The sequence below is a fragment of the Solanum verrucosum genome, unplaced genomic scaffold (assembly GCF_900185275.1).
Source record: "Solanum verrucosum unplaced genomic scaffold, falcon-dt-bn FXZP01000062.1, whole genome shotgun sequence".
NCBI lineage: Eukaryota > Viridiplantae > Streptophyta > Magnoliopsida > Solanales > Solanaceae > Solanum > Solanum verrucosum.
The window spans coordinates 1,524,403-1,546,974 of record NW_026020477.1 but is presented as its reverse complement, the minus strand read 5'-3'; the positions used below and the strand labels follow the sequence as shown (position 1 = coordinate 1,546,974).

The 22,572-nt window shown below is 35.4% G+C and overlaps 1 long non-coding RNA gene across 1 annotated transcript; it reads right to left on the bottom strand.

Annotated features, from left to right (window-relative positions):
- Positions 1-6,898: 6,898 nt before the first annotated feature.
- Positions 6,899-8,905, bottom strand: LOC125809268 (uncharacterized). The gene is made up of 3 exons (XR_007441788.1): positions 8,464-8,905; positions 7,865-7,956; positions 6,899-7,021 (listed from the first exon to the last, which is right to left on the bottom strand). It is a non-coding gene; the product is annotated as an uncharacterized LOC125809268 (long non-coding RNA).
- Positions 8,906-22,572: the final 13,667 nt, after the last annotated feature.

The window sequence follows — 22,572 nt, the reverse complement described above, 5'->3', positions numbered from 1 at the left end:
GGTGGCTGAAACTGAAACACTTTTGTTTTGCAGATAAACATGCTCATATTTTGCAAAGGGAATATAACATGTGTTAATGCTAATAAGATGAGGAATAAAAACATTCTCAGAGGTCACATGGCTCACTACAAATGCTACAAAGTTTAATGTTTATACTTCCATCATGGGAAAACAAGAGGTAAATGATATATGTTAATTGTCTGAATACGCCAGAGGTAACCACCAATTAAATACCTGGGTGTGCCCATCACTTCTAGAACACTAAATGTTGTAGATTGCGATGTGTTATTAGGAAAAATGACAGCCAAGATGAAAATGTGAGGCTCGAGGAACCTGTGTTTCACTAGTAGGCTTCAACTGGTCAATACCATGATGCTGCATATACATGTATACTGGTCTATTAATTTTTCACTGCCTAAACGAGTGCTAAAAGATAAAAAGTTGTTTGCAGGAAAAATACACTCCAACAAACAAAATTCATGGGCTGAACTGATCACAATAAGTAACTTTCAAATAATTTTCTTCAATCTATGCCTAAAATATCAAGCAATGTCCTCACATTAAGCCACCAATCCTTCAATACTTAGGGGTTCAAAGAATAAAATAAATTGCAATCCATAAAGTCATCAGATACCAAGCAAATAATCAGATTTCACCAACCAAAAGGTTTGTTAAGCTTATTTATATCATATCCATAGTTTTCCTTCCACAACCTCCATAAGAAACTGATTTTCAAACATTGAAACAAATTAAAAACCAGAAATAAGCAATTCTTATCAATTTAGGAAGACGAAATCTGAAAGGTAGGTCGAAACAAATTGAGTAATATGCAGCAGAATTGGCGATAAGGGTATTCCCAATTTTCTGGAAAATGGGATAGAATTACAATGGAATTGTGAATAAGAAATACTACAGGAATGGCAAATTATAGATTTTCAGAATTTGAATTTGGTAACTTATCAGAATTTCTCCTTTCATGGGATATAGTATGCAAGCGAAAAAAAAGAGGATGACTTGGGATCACTAATTGTGTGTTATGGAATGAAGCTACAACATGAAAGTATGTCTAGAATATAGCCAACAAAGTTGATAACCTATGAGTAAAATGAATAACAATGTGTATAATGGGGGCTGATTGATGGGAATATACACCTAAATAAGACAATTACTGGTACTAGAAGAAGATTTGAGGTATGAAGAACAAATGTAGTGTTGGATACTGTGGAAATGGATGATTCAAGGCATGAGGAAAATACACAATTATAAAACAACAATTATTTTGAACTATCTATTTTTAGTAAATTCGACAAGTAAAGTGGTTCGGAGGGAGTATCTTTTCTTAAATGTCAGCATAGTATTTAATTTATGAATGTGTGTTGCAGGCAATGTGGGAAACCATTCAAGCCAGAGAAACCTCATGCCCACATGAAGTCCTACAAAGGGATGAAATCTCTGTGAAAGGGTGCTCATTCTGCTGCTGCTACTAACAAGACATCCAAGGATGCACCAATATGGGCAATCCTGACAGCTGCAATATCACACATATCGGAAGCTAGGAATGAAGCATTATGGAAACATAACACCTTACTGAAGTATTTCAATAAGCATAACACATTACTAATTCTTTCTAAAGCCCGGACAATCACCTGCCAAATTCTACGACTGTATTTCTTGAACTTCTTTAACATCTCTCCCTAACACATTCCTCACCTCGTGCAACGTGGATCTATACTGATCTTCATCATTCCCTTAAGTCTGCCTCTTCTTTTACTAAGTTATTATGTTTCTAGTACTTATTGTAAATCATACTAGCTAAAGTAAGCTTAAGAGTTATATGAGTCTTACCTTTTACTAAATAAATAGGAAAATACACAACACCTTCTGTCTAGCAAGTATGAAAGCTGGAATAGATTTTAGGAGTAAGAGGAAGCAAAAAGGAGAAAAAAAAAAGGACAAAAAGTTGAAAGTTGGTTGAACTTCTGAGCACAATGAACTTTTTCCTCATCAAAATGGTATTTCACTCGATTCAAATTATGTGTCTTACTTTTCTTTTTTATTGTTTCAAACGGAGCTTTGTTGAAAAGAAACTATGTTGCTTCTATGTGGTACTGGAATTCCTTAATACTATAAATCTTTGATATCAAGAATTAAGAAAATTTAGACCAAACCATCACTGAATGACTAAATACACCATAAGCAAGGAGCAGGACACTGAGAAGGATAATAATTGTAGTTTTACAAGTTTATATCCTATTCCCATGGTCTTAAAATCTACAAATTTTGTGATAAGAAGGAATTTTCTCTTTATCAATACATAGGTATTGGCAATGATTCCCCTCTATAAGGTAGTATAGCATTTTCTACACTCTATCTAATAAGCTTAGGAAGCAGCTAAAGTGTAAAGTATAGGCCATGTTTCATACTAACTTTTTTATGAGGTAAGGTATTAACTAATATATCATGGTATAAATAAAACATAATAGGTATAAACTATAACTTGTTAAACATGGACTTTAAGTTGGAGAAATAAAAATAATAATATACCTTAAGTTGACATTTTGATGGATCTCAATCTTTGCTGAATCATGAAGAAAAATATGCAAAGTTAGATACTAAATGCTACATATTTATATATTTAATATAAACAAATTAATACATACTTATCATATAAGTTTGAGTTACTTCTAACCTTGGTGGCGATGAGCGAGAAAGAAGTTGCATCTTTCTAAGCATTTCCTCTTGGCGTGCCACTATAGTATTCAATTGAGAATTTAATGATTGTATTTGAGATTGCTGGTCTTGTATTTGAGATTGCTGGTCTTCTATTTGAGATTCCTGATTATCTACCACAGTTTCAGTTGCATTTAACCGATTCTGTAATTCAAGCTGGGCACTAACAGCTTCCTGTTTTGCCTTTTTGAGGGAGTCTTCTAACTCCGCCGTTCTCCTTTGTGTAGATCTTGTAGTATTAGGTTTTGGGCCATAACCAAGTCCTTTTATGTACCCCGACTTTGTACCAAGTATAGTATCCACAATTTCATCAATAGTCATGGAAGACACTCCCGATGTATATAGATCTTTCAAATCTGTCATGTTGTTCTGCATAAACATATTAAAATTATTTAAAGGAGACTGCACAACTTTTGAAAAACATTAATCTGACAAATCCAATGAGAATATTGTAAAAGATGAAAAGTAATTTCTTACATAGTGAGTCTCAGCCTCTAAAGATGACCATCCTTTCTCACTCATGTAATGAGTATGCTTATAGAACTCGATTCTGTCAGGCTCTACTCCTTCAGGGTTAGTTTTACTCTGTGAAATAAGAAACAATTGAAATAATACTAAAGTTTCATTAGTCAAAACAATAAAAATGGTATTACTTACAAGTTTAGCATAAGCTGCTACAAACGCTTTTTACCCCATGAAATGATTACACTTAAGCTTAGTTCGATTGGCCTTGTTTATGTCGCATCGTTTCTACAAAGAAAATACAAAATATTGTAACTTAAATAACAATGAGAATAATATTAATATAAATTACCTTATGCTCTGGGTTGATCCACATGTCACAAAGCCTATTCCAATTTTCTGGGGTCAACTCTGGCACTTCAATTGTACGAGCTTCTTCCTCAGAGCGTGCATTTTCAAATAGTTATTTTAACTTGTAGCGCCATTGTTGGCTTCTGTTTTTCAGAATATCCTCACAATTATCTTTCACGTAATGCTCATCCAAATTAACCTCAAACCTCTCCTAAAAATCAAATAGTATTAAAGAAAAACACAGAACAAGCAAAATCCCTTTCATATTAAATAATAATCATTACATTTGCAAACATACTAATTAACTTCAAACATGAGTACCCATTGTGAATCATATATTGCAGTTCAAAAACTTTATTTACTCTCATAAACAGTGTTCTTGACAACCGAGCTACATACATAATATCACTCTTTTCTATTTCCAGTAAGGTATTGTCACGAATTGATAAGTTAAGTATAGACTTTATATGACAAGGAAATAACAAAAATCATGTATTTCATCTTCTCAAGATCATTATTCCAAATACATTGAAGGCTTAGGTATTAGGAACCTGACAAGACATTATAGAATCTGCTAATGAAATGGCTATGGAGGTTCAATAATTAAGATGGTGCTTTCTGAAAAGAAATGTTTTTTTTTGTAAAAAATGAAATACTATCACACTTGTCCATTGTTGTATCATAGCTCCATATGTTTTTGGTACATGGAAGAACATGTCAAAACTAAGGAATTAATTTAACCAGCAATGCAGTTGCAAATCAGGTAATGACATTCACTTTAAATATTGGGAGGATAAATGATCAAAGAACACTACTCTCCTAAGTGACTTCCCTACTCTATTCTCAATAGCCCCTAATCCAAACTCTATTATCTCCTAGAACAGAGAAAATAAATACATGGATGCAATTGTCTAGAACAAATTTTCATGATTGAAAGTTGCTACTATTACTATCAAAGCTGGAATGTTGCCCTCAAAATAATCACAGGCCAAATAAAATCAAATGGTGTAAGAAGACAGATGGACAATACACAGTGATGAAAGCAAGGAATCTTCATTATGTGCTCGAAATGATATAATAGATAACTGCCTTGAAAACTCATTTGGAAGACCAAAGCCCCTAGTCATATTTCATCTGAATAGTCCCTCATGAGGCCAGTTTCACTCAAGACAACCTCAGGTGAAGGGGCATGACAACAGTTAATGAATGTTTCATGTGTCAAGAAGCTTATGAGACTAACATACACCTATTCCTTCATTGTCCAGTGACTGCTAATTTTTTAAATTTATTTTTTACTATTTTTTATTTGAGTTGAGTCATGCCTGCTGATTTAAAGGATGGCTACAATAGTTAGAACTCTTAAAAAGTTGATAGATCCAAAAGTTTGGAAATTGATCCTTGTATTTTTTGGTGTGTACGGAAAGTGAGAAACAAAAGGTTCTTTAATGTAATATCAACTTCAATCTACAACTTAAGATCAATTATGTTTTAACTTTATATTGTTAGGCTATGGTTAGATCCGTTAGACTCTAATGTCAATCTTTTGGACTTTGTAAACTCTTTAGTCCTAGCATAGGATACTTTTAAATGAGCTTACAATCTCACTATTTGTGCATCTATATTACTTGAATCTTTTTTATGCCATTTATCCCATTTCTTACTTTATCAAGAAAATGTAGTTCATTTCTGTGTACTCTTGAGCCATATGAAATAAGATTTTACACTAATAAAAAGTGTCGAAGCAAGCATCAAAATGGTCTAAGGAGTTGAAGTAGGCACAAACAAATGCTTAAGGCAAAACCTCTACAGTTGCAAACTATAGAAGTATTGATCCTCCAATTGTTATCTTCTTTAGATGACCCCTTAGAAATTTTTTAGGAAGGAAGCTTGAATGATTGTATACAACTAGTTGTTTTTTTCGGTATCAAGTAGTGGATCTGATACATACATAGTTTATTTTCTAGTTTGTTAGTTATTCGTAATAAAATTCTTGTTAATTTTTTTTAATATAAAAACAGGAAATAAGACAAAAGAGACCATTAGTTAACTTACTATTAGATATCGACGAAGATACATATCGCCGAGTAGTTTTCCAAAAGAATAAGATGAATGAAAAATAGCAGTACCCAAAAGAGAACTCAATATAATCACTACCATGAAATAAATTTACACAAGTATAGAATCCTTACATGGCATCTAATTAGTGCTGCATCTTTGTCCTCTCTTGTGAGTTCTTTCCACTTGTTTGGAAGTAAAAGAAAATTCCGAGCAATTATCCCTAGCTCATTGGATAGTTTTGCCGATTGATCTGGTTTAGTTGGCCTTCCTTTACCAATTGGGATCTCTATTTTCATCTTTCTTCCTTGAGCTTTCTTCATTTTTTCAAGACCTTTCCCTCTAGTCTTGCCGCGACTGTTCCTGATTCTAGTGGAATCATCTGATGAAAAAGGTCAGTTCAAAATACAACCTATAATCTTAAAAACTTACACGTATGACAGTAAGGCACATGATGAAAACTAAAACAACTGCATTTTTTTAATTTATTGTATATTAATGAGCAATTTAGTCAAAAAATTCACCGAAAAAACAAAGAGAACATACGAGAGCTAACAACATCTATTTTGATCATTTCTATCATGTTTGCTGATTATATGTTCTCCCATATTACATAAATGTTGCTGGATTTCAAAGATATTACAACAACTATATATTCATAAAAAGGTTCAAATTGTGCATATTGATAGAGTAGGTAACTTTACATACCTAATTTTTATGCCATGATGAGCAAAGGCGAGTTAGCCAAACATAAATCAAGTCTAAATAGTATAAGGTGTCATGAAGAAATGCTTACATGTAATCTATGGCAGCATTTTCAACTTCTTAGAGTCAATTTGTGTAGCTTATATAGCATATTGATAAAGCAAAATCAATTGCAATTGCTCATACAAACAACCAATGACTTTCATGTTATGAAAAATGCACCTAAGATTATGGATGATGTGATGAAACAATTCTTTTAAAATGTTAAAATATCATAGATAACTTCAAGATTTAAATCCACAAATCTTGAGTTAATGATTGAATTACAAAAACAACAGCCAAGATCATCATAAGAATCATTCGAGTAACTCGGAAGTACATGTGAAAGAGGAGATTAAATTAAAGAATATAATAGAAAGGACAAAATAAACCTGCATACAATAGCTCAATATCAGATACTCAGATATTGAGCTATCGTCCATATTTCTCGTAACAAGTTTAACATAAATAAAAATTTCAATGGTTAATGTTTTTGGTTCCAACTTAGTCAATAACTAAATAAATTAATCCTAATCACTGTAATAAAATGTATTACTTGTATTCACAGCAGGAGTATGGTTATTTGATTCATCTAGTGATTGAGTATCTTGAATTGTTTCCCCTGTAAGTGTAGTTTGCTTAAAAACACGTCCACCCGGTGCCATCAATTTGCAGAATTCTATCAAAACAGAAAATGTAAGTTTTGAATGTTAATAAGACATAAAATCCAATGGTTTAACAAAAATAGTTATGTAAAAGCACCAATCATTGACAACTAAAGGAAAATCTAAAAAGAACATAATCATTAGTTCAGAAAATCTTGCACACGCCAATTATTAATATCTAAGAGTTTATTGTCTATCGAACTATTGAAGAATCTCTAGAAGATCAAATTACAAGTATAACATATCAAAGATATATTTATGCCAGAAATATGTCCAAATTTGAAGACACAATAACTTTTTCGAAAGCTTATATAAGAGAAGGTTTTAAGAAGAGGTTGTAGATCTAAAAAAATGCCGAGCCTCGTGAAGAAATGCCTATTGTTTTTAGCAAAAAGATTAATTTTCCTACAAAATATTCATCTCAAATGATGTTGGTTCAGTTCATCTGAATTCAAAGTTCCATCAACCTATCCTAACTCAAGTTCAAGAAGCATAATTTGACAGGCTTGAGTACCATGTTTCACAATCCATCCTATCTTCCTTCGAAATCTGAGGGAGAACATCAATATATGAACAAATCAGAGGAAAAGTTGTTCCAAAAGAAGTCTTGAATAGTGTATACTTCACTAGTATGTTTCACACACAAACTGTAAATATGCACACCACACGAAACTGTAATCTACATAATAGTTAGAGTGTTTGTTTTCCAAAAACTTATAATTAACTATATGAAACAAACATAGAGCAAGATCAATGGTTGTTTCACAATAATCAATGAATAATCATTCAATATATGATTGCCACATAACTATCTGTCTAATTTTGTTCAAACGTAAAATAAGAAGACTGATACATACCTGGTCTTGTTCAGCTTCAGAAACTTTGCTTCACATTGTAATTGAATCTTTTCCGTTTGTTTTCTCATATATATGGCGGTTATCCTGAAATTCTTTTGGAGCCAAAAAAACAAAAAAATAAGCGCCAAAAGACAGTTTTTTTTCCATGTCTCTGCTTTCTATAACTTTATTTGGTGGGTGAACATGAAGAAGTGAAAGAAGTAGTGGAGCTTATTAACCCAGAAACTTAGGAAGTGGAGAAGTGCGTGGTCAACTTTTTTTTTTAGGATTTAACATTTATCTTTTCCTCCACTTAATATTTTAAAAATAAAATTACACACAAAAGGGCATAATGTCGATCAACACTTTAGAAAAAAATAAAATTGCACACACAAAAAGGCATATATGTCCAGCAATTTTATTTATCAAAATAAATTTTGAAGGTAAATTATTTCTGCTTAGAACTAAAAAGGAAATCAGGAAATGGCTTCACTTGAATGGAAAAAGTAAATAAAAAACTTAGAATAAAAACATTAGTAACAAAGGGAAAAACTACTGCATCCATATCGAAGATCTCAAAAAAAATATAAAATCAATGTCGATTGGACTAACAATTGTACCTCTTTTAGCTGAAACCCAAAACCCTAGGCCTTGTACTTCTGGTTGATAATCCTAAAAAACTTGAATCGCTAGAGAACCCACTTTGAAAATCAGGGATCTGACTAAGAGCAACACACTCGAGCATTTTTTTGTCTTCAGTCAACTGCAATTCTGTTGCTAAAAAAACAAACCATAGCAAGAGAGATAGTAAAGACATCGATGATGATTTTGAGCTAACATGCAAAGCTCCAAACCTTTGAAATCGAATTTGTAGTAGCTCTACATCAGAGATAACGAACTCTTCGAATGGATCAACTTGTGTTCTTCGAAAATAAAGAATAGTTGAGATAGTAAAATTAGGGGAGAAGAATTGAAAAGAAGAGGTTGGGAAGAAAACAATTAGGGGAGAAGAAAGGAGATGAAGTGGATGGGTAGAGAAGATGGGAGCTGAAGAGTTTCCATTAAGTTTCCTAATTAATTATAATCTAATGAAATATCACTTCTCTTTGAATTTTGGGCCTATATTGGGCAATGTTTTTGTTTTGTTTTCTTGAAAATTTTATGTTATTTTAAATTGGGAATTGAAAACAAAAATATGAAAAAGAATAAAAGGAAAAACAAAAAAGGATTAGCATTTGATCTTACCAATGACATCACCTTTGTTGTTTGTAGGAGTTAATTTTTCCTCTAACTTTTCAATATTTACCAACATATGCAAACAATTGTGCATTATTAAAAGAATAAAGTAGGGGCAAAAATGAAAAGGCGAAATGGTGTGATGGACCCTTATACTTGTATGAGTTTGTATTCTGAACCTTCTTACTTTATACTTTGTCAACTAGACCCTTAAACTTATAAAAACACAATATTTGAAACTCCTCTGACCATTGATTAAACCTATGTGACATAAATATTGTTGAGTTGGAAAAATGTGTAAATGCACTCATTTCCAAACGCGTCACTACACTATTTTCTATTTAAAAATATATTTTATTTTTGGAAAACAATATATTTTTAATTAAAAAAATATTATTTCATTAACCATCTCCCACCCCACTCCACCCCCACCCCAATTTTTCTTCTTCTCCACCACTCTTCCCACCCATAACCCTAAACCTTCTTCTCTTCTTCTTCAACAAAATTACCCACCACATCCGTTCTTTTTTTTTTCTTCGAAATCACCCGTCATAAACTTTTTTTTTTCTTCTTCAATCCACTCTCCTTTTTGCAACAAATCAAACCCCACACTTAATTTCTTTTTTTAGCCCCATTTATCTAATTTTTTAATGTTTTTAATTTTAAAAGTTGAAATCATTATTTGTGTTGATTTAAAGAGAAGATATGATATGAATTAACGTAAAGAGTGATGGTGGGTATTGAAAAAGTTGAAAACTCCATTGATAAGTTTGAGAAAACTTGAAGAACATCAAATGAATCTTATGAATTTGTAAAATTAATTCAAATTTGTGATTGTGGCTAGTAGGTTTTGTGTTTATGAACTTCTAATTGAAATTTCAAGTCAAATAAAGAAAAAATTCATCTATTGACATGAATTTGGTGCTCAAAGTGTGAGCATATATGGAAGTTGAAGAACATGGCTATTAAAAAATTTCCAAAAGTTAAATAATTGTTTTTTTAAATTTTCTTAATATTTAATTTCTTAGGTGTCATTGGAAAATGACATGGAATTACACATGTAAGAGGTTGGATTACACACACAGTGATCTGATGAGAAAAGAGTTTAAAATATTGTGTTTTAATAAGTTTAAGGGTTTAGTTGACAAAATGTTAAGTAGGAGGGTTCATAGTACAAATGCATACAAGTATAAGGGTTCATCAGACCATTTCACCAAATGAAAACAAAAAGTGATAAGGTTGATGCATGTGATGACACAAGCAAATGATTATTTAGTAAAGCAGCCAAACTTTTATAAATCAATCTGCAATGAAGTTCTTTTTAGACCAATGATATTATTTTATTTTAACTGAAAGGGCATTTTTGCCTTAGTTATTAATATATATATATATATATATACACACACCTTGAGAATGATTTTATTATATATTTTTTCCATTTTAATTTGACATAAAGTTATAAAAAAAATACAGAAGACTTATGAATCTTATCGTCTTAAATTAAAAATATGTCAAATGTAACAAAATTGTCTTTTAATTTTTTTGGTTTAAAAAATTCCATTTGGAAAGTCAAAATTAAAGAATTAGTAAAAAAAATATTTTATATATATATATATATTTTTTTTTTTTATTATTATTATTTTATTTTTTTTTAATTTTTTTTTTTTAATTTTTTATTTTATTTTTTTTATTTTCCATTTTAATTTGTTTATTTTTTTTTAATTTGACATAAAGTTATAAAAAAGTACAAAAGACTTAGGAATCTTATCGTCTTAAATTAAAAATATGTCAAAAGTAACAAAATTGTCTTTTATTTTTTTTGGTTAAAAAAATTCCATTTGGAAAGTCAAAATTAAAGAATTATTAAAAAAATATTATATGTATATATATTTTGAACACCCGTGACACATTAGAGAAATATGACCTAACGGTAAAGCGAATTCAAGGAGGATAATGTTTTGTGGTTTCGAGTCCCATATTTTTGCTAACAAGCGAGGGACGCTCCCTTAAACATTTTTACTTTCTTTTTCTAATTTAAGATTTTCTTAATAAATACTCTTAAATATATTTAAGTAAAAATAAATAACATATTTTAATATTCTTTTCTTAAAAAAGGCACAAGAGCGTAGCGAGCACAAACAAAGGAAATGCACATGGGTCTCCTTGAAGAACGGTTGCATGCTTCTTTCTCATATCAATCAAGGCTTTACTTGAGTTTGAAATAAGGGGAAAGAAGTAAGGGTGTAGCACCTGCGTGAAAGCCGTTGCACCTTAGCGCATCCCTTTTATTGCAGGAGTGTTAATGACAACCTTACTTGTATTCTATGTTTAGTTACATTACCAACTGTCAATTCTTGTTCAACTTTCAAAGGTTCGAATAGATTGATTTAAAAACTTGTTTTAGGGTTGCCACATCAGAGAACTTTCATAATCTCTTCTGCCCTCGGATCTAATTTTCTGCTTAGTGACTCAATCTCTCTTTCTTTTGAAGGTGCAAGCGATAACTATTTGAAGGCCTCACACCGACACTAGTTGAACCTCACCTTAAAAATAAGGTGGTAGGCCAACGTTGAACTCTTCAACTTGGCCATCGAAGAAGGGGAAGACTGGGTATGTATGAAAACTAATGTTTTTGGTTTGAGTTCACTTATACAAGAGGAAATCCTAAACGATCCTTTGCGGGATTGAATTTTTTTATACTGAAAAATCCATAAAGCACGACCCAAGATCCACGATATGAAAACCAAAATAAGAATAACAATGCTTAAATAAATCTTTATGTTTAAAAAATATCAACTCACAAAAAATCACTTTTTAGTTTAGTTATTTTGTAAATTGAATTAATTAAATTTAAATTTCATGTGACACAAAAGGATCTAAAAGACCCAAACAAATTAAAATAAAAAAATCTGAGGAAATTGATAAAAAAAAATTCTAATTAAAAATATGTCAAATTGAACTACAAGTACCTCAAATTTTTTTGTATTAATATAATGAATCAATCAATTAAGTTTAATATAGTTAGCTTTTTCCCCATAAAGTGCAAGCTGAAATAATCGATAATTACAATTAAATTTTTATTTAACCTTTAAATCATATAATTTTAAATTATTTATATCTTCCTATTAAAAGAGAAAAAGGGTTTTGCTTTACCTTAATTAAAGAGTTGTGGCAATAGCCTTGGTCCATTCACAAATTAAAGAAAAGTAGCTTCTATTGTTTTGCTCTTCTACTGCGCAGCTGCACTTTTGCTCTTCATCTTCTCACATAGTCGATCAGAGCTCATTGGTAAGTCTCCTCTTTTACTTCAATCTTGTTCTCTCCTCATACTTCCATGGCCCTTTTCTCCTCTGTTCAATTCTTCGCATCAAAATACTATATTCTTATTTATGAATAGATTTTTCATAACTATGAATTGAAGTTTCATTTATATGTGGATTCATTGGTTGCCTTTGTGTTCCTGCACTAATTACTGAATGGGGTTTCTCTATTGATTCGAGGCGACTCATAGCAGTAGTTGTTAAGAGTTCTATCTTTTGGATTGACCTTTGGGTTTAAACAATGCATCTAAAGGAAGAAATAAATTAGGGCTTGTCGTACCAAGTTCATAAAAGACAGTAGTAAGAAGTAGAGAACCAGGAAAAATAGGAATAATTTGTTAACATAGGACTTGTCATTCTATTATCGTATACACAGAGACGAAGTTGTACTTTTGATAAAAATGGTAGGTAGGATAAAATAGGAGTCGAAATTCCGTGTGTCGATGATCGCTTTTACTCCGAATGACTCTGTGATCGTTAAGGTGTAAGAACGGCAAGGATAAACAAATGGTCATTGCTTTTGAAGTGTAAGTTGTTGCTAAGGTGTTAATCACAAGAATTGTCATAATTGAAGGAATATATAAATGAATCATAGATTTTGTAATAATTGCCGGCAATTATGTGCAACACACATTCAATAACAAGTAACATAAGTAAGCAGGAAAAACGTAAATTCCTAGCTAGATGTTAATTTACAATGTCAATTCAGTTGGTCCATTATTTCCCCTGTAAACAGATTGGATAAGTTTCTGGAATTTTTAGCTCCCTGTCTTTAGCTCAGTAGAATATTCGGGGAATTCATTTGGTTGTTTCACAAGTTTAAGCCTAAGTTTGCTTCTTGTAACCTGCATCTTCTTGATGCCTTTGTTGTATGATATTTTTACTTCACATAAAACAAATAGATTTGGTGGACTCTTGACTATCTTTGCGTTAGTTACCATATTGTTTGTTATTGACTTATTACTACCTAGTGTTTTCATTATTTTTATAGTGGTGTCATCAATGCTGCATTTCATTTTCACCCTTGATTTTTATATGCTTTATTTGAGATGAAAGTCTATCGAACTTAGCCTCTCTACCTTTGTAGGGGTAAGGTTGCAATATGCACCACCCTCCCTAAACCACCCTTGTGAGATTACTTATATTATTGACATTTCTTCTATCAAAGGAGCCCGATTTCTGCTTGTTGGTTTAAACACGTAAATCTTCTCTAGCAATTAGGCATGTCAATTGGGGTAAGACGGGGTAGAACACACCCTTAACAGGAGAGGAGAACAACTAAATGAAGCGGGGCATGATCAATATTATTTATTTAATATACATAATAGAGCAGGGATACTAGGCCAACCGTATTGCAGTTTATTGTTTACTTGTTGGAATACAAAAGAGCAGAGTTGTTTCGCACATACTTGAAATTTGTCACATAATTTATGGAATTTGACAACCAAAAGTGCACCATTTGAAAAACTTTACAGTAGTTGGTGTGGTAAGGCCTAAAGCTCAAGTGTTGGGGGCAACCTGTCAAAAATTATAGACAACAATATGGTTATCAAAACAAATCACACCATTTTAGTACATTGAATAAGTTGTTGTTTGGAGTCCCTAAAAGCTACTTTTCGCTAGTATTCCATCATTGATGGAATATTTATTTTATTTGAAAGAATCATGCATGTGCTTCTAACAATATTTATTTGATAATTGCTATGTTTGTACAGTTGATCATGGATAAAGGCTAGATGCATGAACCAAAATTCTCTAAAAGATATGTTGTGGGTGTTCAATCTTTTATGCAACTTGTTCGGTCTCACTTTGATCGAAATTCTAAAGTTCGATGCCCATGTCAAGATTGTTTAAATATTTATTTGCAAACATAAGAAGTAGTGTATGACCACCTATTGATCCAAGGAATTATGGGAAGTTACGTGCAATGGATATACCACGGGGAACAATCACTAATGAGAGATGATAATGAAGTGATTTACAGTGAGGATGAAAATGAAGAACATGACAATGATGATGGAATTCACACTATGTTAAAAGAGGCCAGTGGAAGATCTTTTGTTGATTTTTCAGAGGAGACAACTGGTAATAATGTCCTTGATAATATGAGTGACAAAGAAGCTAAAAAGTTTGACAAATTGTTGAAAGAAGCTGAATGTGAATTATACCCAGGATGTAAGAAATTCTCAAAGCTTTTGTTTGTTGTGAAGTTGCTACACTTGAAAGTGTCCAATCAATGGAGTAATAAGTCATTTGATATGTTGCTAGAGTTACTAAAAGAGGCATTGCCTACAGGTGAGACACTTCCTAAATCATATTATGATGCTAAAAACATGCTTCAAGGTTTGGGATTAGGATATATTTCGATCCATGCTTGCAAAAATGATAGTGTTTTGTACTGGGCTGAACATAAAGATAGGTAGGAGTGTCCACATTTGAAACGACCCCAAAAAAATGTCCGAAAATGTGCTTCGGAAACACCTATAATTGTAATTTCCATATATCTCAAAATATGTGCATGATTTCAGAAATTCGACTTCATATTCTTATTCATGGGGTCAAATTGAGTGGGTAGTGGGTCTAACCCGAATTTTAGAGCAACCGTATCAAAATTCGAAAATCACAAAAAAATGCGATTTAGAGGGTCAACTTTAAAGGGGAATATCTCTTATCACACAAGGAACTGGAAGGGCCACAACCTATTAAATTAAAGCTCTTTGAGTTAGCTTTCCAACGCACTTGGTTTCACCTCATTCCGAGTTAGGATGAGGGAGTTATGACCATTTTCGTAAAACTTGTCTGTGCAGAATGAACTATTTTTTTTTTTGAGGCCAAGTGTTGGGGACGTTTTTTATAAAAAGGGGATATGTCCCATACTTAGTCATTTTTAACTTCAAAAACACTCTCTAAGCCCTCTCCAAAATTCCACCAAGATCCTCAACCAAATTCAAACATCTCAAGCTCTAATTCCAGATTCAAGACTCAATCTCAAGCTTCAATTCTCCATTCCAATCTTCATCAAGGATTCTCCAAAGTTGAGGTATGTGGGTTTGATTGTGGAAACCTTCCTTTCCACGAGTCCAACCATTTATCCTCTATTTCTACTTCAAGTTTTTGGGTCCTTATGGTTATTTATGAACTCTTGAAGTATGGAATTACTACTACACACCCTATTATGGTCTATTTTGCATATTATCATGAAATGGAATTATTATGTGATGTTTATGGTTTTCATGCTTCCACGATCAAATTATGAAGGTTGATATATATATATATATATATATATATGTATGTTGTTGGTGGGCTGATTTATATGGATCTTGGAATTGGTTGGACTTAGTACTCTTGAAATACATGATTTTATTTACATGAACAGTAGCCCACCATATGTTTGATAAAATGCCCATTTATAGAATTCTTAGAAATGGAAGGCCCAATGTACGTCCTATGAGTCGGATGGTTATATAATTACTGAAATGATGATGAAATGGATATATGTATATGATTTTCTCTATATAAGTGTTGTGAGTCGACCAAGCCTAGCTCGGGGGGTTGTAGGCCCGGGTAACCGTATCGAGGGGTTGGTACCTTGGTTGCCTAGTACGGGGGGTAGTAGGCCCGTATAACCATATCGAGGGGTTTGTACCTTGGTCCCTAGCTCGGGGGGTGGTAGGCCCGGGTAACCACATTGAGGGGTTTGTACCTCTTTCGCCTCTCCAAGAGGGTGGTAGGCCTTGGAAATACTATATTGATGGTCACTCGCCACACATGTACTACGCCCCACTAAATATGAATTTTATGTAAGCATCATTATATATATCATCTCATTAATATGCTATCTATCGGGTATGATTATGCATTTTGCCTACGATGTCCATCTATTGTTGCATTGCATTGCATCCCATATACTTAGTACATTCAAACTTACTAATGCATACTCTATGCCTACATGATGTCACCATGTAGGGACCGGAGCATCGCTTGACCATCCTCCTCCGCGTGGCTAATACGATTTTCTATTGAGGTTATTGGTGAGTCCTCCATTCTGGGGACGTTGCTTATGATCTCTTGCTATGTATAAGACTTTTCCTTTTTAGTTATGTGTTGACTATGAGGGTGAGCCCGGTAGTTTGTCTTGGCCCCCGCTAAGTAACCATGTTTAGAGGTGGTGTTAGACAAGTTGTGTATTATGCTTGAGCTTGACTCATCTATGGTATTTATGTATCATTCTCTTTTTCTCTTGCTCCCTTAGTCCCGACTTCCCCTTGATTATGCTTATCGCTTATGGTCATTTTAATTGCTTCCGCGACCAAGGATGTGTAATGATATGCTATGAGGCTTGTTTGGGATTCCTTCGGGTTCCCCATTCGCCGGTCACGCCTAGGCCCTAGGCTTGGGTCGTGACAACTTGGTATCAGAGAACTAGGTTGATAGATCCTCGGAGTCCAACACACTGCGTTGATTAAAGTCTGATTCATGGTTGTGTTGTGCACCACAACTATGAGTGGGAGGCTATGAGACATTTTAGGAAATGTTTCCCTTCTCCATGTTCTAAGTCGTGTTGTAGAGTTGAATTAAGTTCTTCGGTTGTTCTTTGCTATGCTAGATCATGCCTAATACAAGAGGAAGACGAGCCCGAGCACCCGAGGAACAACCGACCAATGGGGATCTTTGGGATGCCCTTACTTTATTTTCACAAGTTATGGCTAATCAAGCCAACCACGAGGCCCAAGCCCCTCAGGCTCCTACCCCGACATCTCGGGTGAGAGACTTCGTGCGGATGAATCCCCCGGAATTCTATGGGTCTAAGTTAGATGAAGACCCTCAAGAGTTCATTGATGAAGTCCACAAGATATTAGCTATCATGGGCGTGAGGTCAGAAAATAAGGCGGAGTTGGCGGGCTACCAACTAAAAGGAGTGGCTCAAATATGGTACAACCAATGGAAGGAAGAGAAGAGGGCAAACTATGTGGTGCCTTGGGAAGAGTTCAAAACAGCTTTTCTTAATCGATTCTTTCCTCTTGAGCTTAGGGAAGCCAAATTGGTGGAGTTCATGAATTTAAAACAAGGGTCTATGAGTGTGAGGGAGTATGCCCTCAAGTTTAACCAACTTTCAAGATATGCTCCACACTTGGTTGCCGACTCACGGTCTAGAATGAACAAATTCGTGATGGGTGTGTCCGACCTAGTGAGTGAAGAATGCCGGTCCGCAATGTTGATTAGTGACACGGACTTGTCCCGCTTGATGGTCTATGCCGAACAAATAGATGAGGAGAAGTTGAGGAATAGGAGGGATCATGAGGCTAAGAGAGCCCGTTTTGTGGGCAAGTTCCAAAGTCGAAGGGGAGGCTGGTTTCATCAAGGTCAAGGGTCTTCTCATGCGCCCCATAGGGAGTTTTCCAATGACATTCCAAGGGCCCAAGGTGTTGGTGGTATGCGTCCTATTGATGTATGTCTGAAGTGTGGTAAGGGCCATGGTGGCCCGTGCTTGAGAAATACCGGTGCTTGCTACAGTTGTGGGGAAATGGGGCACAAGGCAATGGATTGTCCTCGAAATCGCAACAAGGGTAAGGAGGTCCGTCCACAAGGTGCCAATGCGGTTCCTTTGGGGAGAGGGGGCCGACAAGATGGTGCCCCAAGGCACAATCGATTTTATGCTTTGCATAGGAGGCAAGGGGTCGATGAAGTCCCCGACGTCGTTACCGATATGTTGAAAATCTTTGACTTTGATGTATATGCATTAATTGATCAGGGTGCCTCTCTTTCTTTTGTCACCCCCTTTGTTGCCAAAAAGTTTCATGTTGAGCCCGACTTGTTGCGTGAGTCATATAAGGTGTCTACTCCTATTGGTGCATATATTGTTGCTAGAAAGGTCTATAGAAATTGTCCTATTTGTATCTTGCATAAAATATTGCCTTGTGATCTTGTTGAGTTGAACATGGTCGATTTTGATGTAGTTCTTGGGATGGATTGGTTGCATGCATATTATGCTTCCATTGATTGTAGAACCCGTAGGGTCAAGTTCCAATTCCCAAGTGAACCCATTCTTGAGTGGGAGAGCCAAAATGTGGTAGTCAAGGGTAGGTTCATCTCTTGCATTAAAGCCCGTAAGTTGATCTCTAAGGGGTGTCTCTATCACCTTGTGAGGGTTAGGGATGTGGAGTCCAAAACTCTTCCTATAGAGTCAGTTCCGGTCGTAAATGAATTCCTTGATGTCTTTCCTAATGACCTTCCCAGTGTTCCTCCCGAAAGGGAAATAGATTTTGGCATAGACCTCCTCCCCGATACTCAACCCATTTCTATTCCCCCTTACCGTATGGCCCCGGCGGAGTTAAAAGAGTTGAAGGAACAATTGAGGGACTTGTTGGAGAAGGGTTTTATTAGGCCTAGCCAATTATCATGGGGTGCACCGGTGCTGTTTGTGAAGAAGAAAGATGGGTCCCTTAGGATGTGTATTGATTACCGGCAACTCAATAGGGTCACCGTCAAGAATAAATATCCTCTTCCTAGGATTGATGACTTGTTCGACCAATTGCAAGGGACTAGCCACTTCTCTAAAATTGATCTTCGGTCCGGGTATCATCAAGTGAAGGTGAGGGAGTGTGACATTCCGATGACAGCCTTCCGGACTAGGTATGGGCATTATGAATTTGTGGTCATGTCCTTTGGGTTGACCAATGCACCGGCTATCTTCATGGACCTAATGAATAGGGTTCTTAAACCCTACCTTGATTCCTTTGTTGTGGTCTTCATTGATGATATTTTAATCTATTCGCATAGCGAGGAAGAACATATGGGTCACTTGAGGGTTGTGTTGCAAAGATTGAGAGAGGAGAAGTTGTATGCCAAGTATGAAAAGTGTGAATTTTGGTTGAGAGAGGTTGCCTTCCTAGGTCATGTGGTGTCGGGGGATGGTATTAAGGTGGACCCTAAGAAGACTGATGTGATTAGAAATTGGCCTAGGCCATTGACCCCATTGGATATTAGGAGCTTCTTGGGCTTAGCGGGTTACTACCGGAGATTTGTGAATGGGTTTTCTTCTATTGCTTCTCCCATGACTAAGTTGACACAAAAGAAGGCTAAGTTTGAGTGGACCGACGAGTGCGAAAGGAGTTTTCAAGCCTTGAAAGATAAACTTGTGTCCGCTCCAATATTGTCACTACCGGATGGGCTTGAGGGATTTGTTGTGTATTGTGATACTTCTAGAGTTGGCTTGGGTTGTGTCCTAATGCAAAATGGTAAGGTGATAGCCTATGCTTCTAGACAACTCAAAGTGCATGAAAATAACTATCCTACGCATGATCTTGAATTAGCCGCGGTGGTGTTTGCTTTAAAGATTTGGCGTCATTACTTGTATAGGGTACATGTTGATGTGTTCACCGATCATAAGAGCCTCCAATATGTCTTCACCCAAAAAGATCTCAACTTGAGACAAAGAAGGTGGCTAGAATTTCTTAAAGATTATGATATGAGTGTGCATTATCATCCCGGTAAAGCTAATGTGGTGGTGGATGCTTTGAGTAGGGCGTCTATGGGTAGCCTAGCTCGTGTTGATATTGGTGATAGGGAAATGGCTAGGGAGGTGCATCGGTTGGCTAGGTTGGGGGTTAGGTTGGAAGAGGTTGGTAATGGTGGTGTGGTCGTTGTTGATGGTGTTAGGTCTTCCTTGGTTGATGAGGTGATAGCAAAACAAGATCTTGACTCTTCCTTGTTAGAATTGAAGGCCTTGGTGAAAGAGGGCAAGGTGGAAGTTTTCTCCCAAGGGGGAGATGGTGCCCTTAGGTACCAAGGTAGGTTGTGTGTGCCTTGTGTTGATGGTTTGAGGGAGAAAATTCTTGAGGAGGCTCATAATTCTTCCTACTCCATCCACCCCGGTTCCACCAAAATGTATAGAGATTTGAGGGATGTGTATTGGTAGGGAGGCATGAAGAAGGACATTGCCAAATTCGTCTTCGGTTGTCATAGTTGTCAACAAGTCAAGGCCGAACATCAAAGGCTGGGTAGTCTAACCCAAGACATAGAGATTTCTACTTGGAAGTGGGAAGAAATTAATATGGATTTTGTAGTTGGTTTACCCAAGACTAGAAAAGGTTTTGATTCTATTTGGGTGGTGGTTGATAGGATGACAAAATCGGCTCATTTTCTACCGGTAAAGACAACATATGGGGCGGAAGATTATGCAAGGTTATATATTCATGACTTGGTAAGGTTGCATGGGATTCATCTATCCATCATATCGGACCGTGGTACTCAATTTACTTCACACTTTTGGAAGTCCTTTCAAAGGGGTCTAGGTACGAGAGTTAAGCTTACTACGGTCTTTCACCCGCAAACGGATGGACAAGCCGAAAGGACTATCCAAACACTTGAGGATATGCTTAGGGCTTGTGTATTGGAGCTTAAGGGTAGTTGGGATGATCATCTTCCATTGATTAAGTTTGCCTATAACAATAGCTATCATTCTAGCATCGGTATGGCTCCTTTTGAGGCTCTCTATGGGAGGCGTTGTAGATCACCGGTTGGGTGGTTTGAGGTTGGTGAGGTGGCCTTGTTAGGACCAGATCTAGTTATGGAGGCTCTTGAGAAGGTTAGGATGATTAGAGAAAGGTTGAAGATGGCCCAAAGTCGCCAAAAGTCCTATGCCGATGTGAGGAGAAGGGCTCTTGAATTCCGAGTTGGTGATTGGGTCTATTTGAAGGTGTCACCCATGAAGGGTGTGGTTCATTTTGGTAAGAAGGGCAAGTTGAGCCCAAGATACGTGGGTTCTTATAAGGTGATGAGGAGAATTGGCAAGGTATGAGTTGGAATTGCCTAGCGAAATGGATTTGGTTCATCCGGTATTTCATGTGTCTATGTTGAGGAAGTGTGGGGGGGATCCGAATGTCATTGTGCCTCTTGATGTTGTGGGTGTTGTTGAAGATAATTTGACCTATGAAGAGGTCCCAGTCCAGATTTTAGATAGACAAGCGAAGAGGTTGAGAAACAAAGATGTGGCTTCTGTTAAAGTCCTTTGGAGAAATCAACAAGTTAAAAGTGCTACTTGGGAGGCCGAAGCGGACATGCAAAGGCGATATCCTTATCTTTTCCACTCCACTCAAGCCTAAGGTATTGATCTAAGCCCTTTATAAAATCTCAGGTCTTAAGTTCAGCCCCCATGTCATTGCATACATTCATGTTTAAGTTGACAAGTTCATTGTGGTTTTACAACTATGTTGAGGTTTTTGAAATAAGGTGTAAGTGCATTGTTGCATCCTTATGTGGGCTGAAATTTCCATGTTTGTGTCTCTCATGTACGTTTCTTTAACATTCGGGGATGAATGTTCCCAAGGGGGAGATATTGAAACGACCCCAAAAAAATGCCCAAAAATGTGCTTCGGAAACACCTATAATTGTAATTTCCATATATCTCAAAATTTGTGCATGATTTCGGAAATTCGACTTCATATTCTTATTCATGGGGTCAAATTGAGTGGGTAGTGGGTCTAACCCGAATTTTAGAGCAACCATATCAAAATTTGAAAATCGCAAAAAAATGTGATTTAGAGGGTCAACTTTAAAGGGGCATATCTCTTATCACACAAGAAACTGGAAGGGCCACAACCTATTAAATTAAAGCTCTTTGAGTTAGCTTTCCAACGCACTTGGTTTCACCTCATTCCGAGTTAGGATGAGGGAGTTATGACCATTTTCGTAAAACTTGTCTGTGCAGAATGAGCTATTTTTTTTTTTGAGGCCAAGTGTTGGGGACGTTTTTTTATAAAAAGGAGACATGTCCCATACTTAGTCATTTTTAACTTCAAAAACACTCTCTAAGCCCTCTCCAAAATTCCACCAAGATCCTCAACCAAATTCAAACATCTCAAGCTCTAATTCCGGATTCAAGACTCAATCTCAAGCTTCAATTCTCCATTCCAATCTTCATCAAGGATTCTCCAAAGTTGAGGTATGTGGGTTTGATTGTGGAAACCTTCCTTTCCACGAGTCCAACCATTTATCCTCTATTTCTACTTCAAGTTTTTGGGTCCTTATGGTTATTTATGAACTCTTGAAGTATGGAATTACTACTACACACCCTATTATGGTCTATTTTGCATATTATCATGAAATGGAATTATTATGTGATGTTTATGGTTTTCATGCTTCCACGATCAAATTATGAAGGTTGATATATAT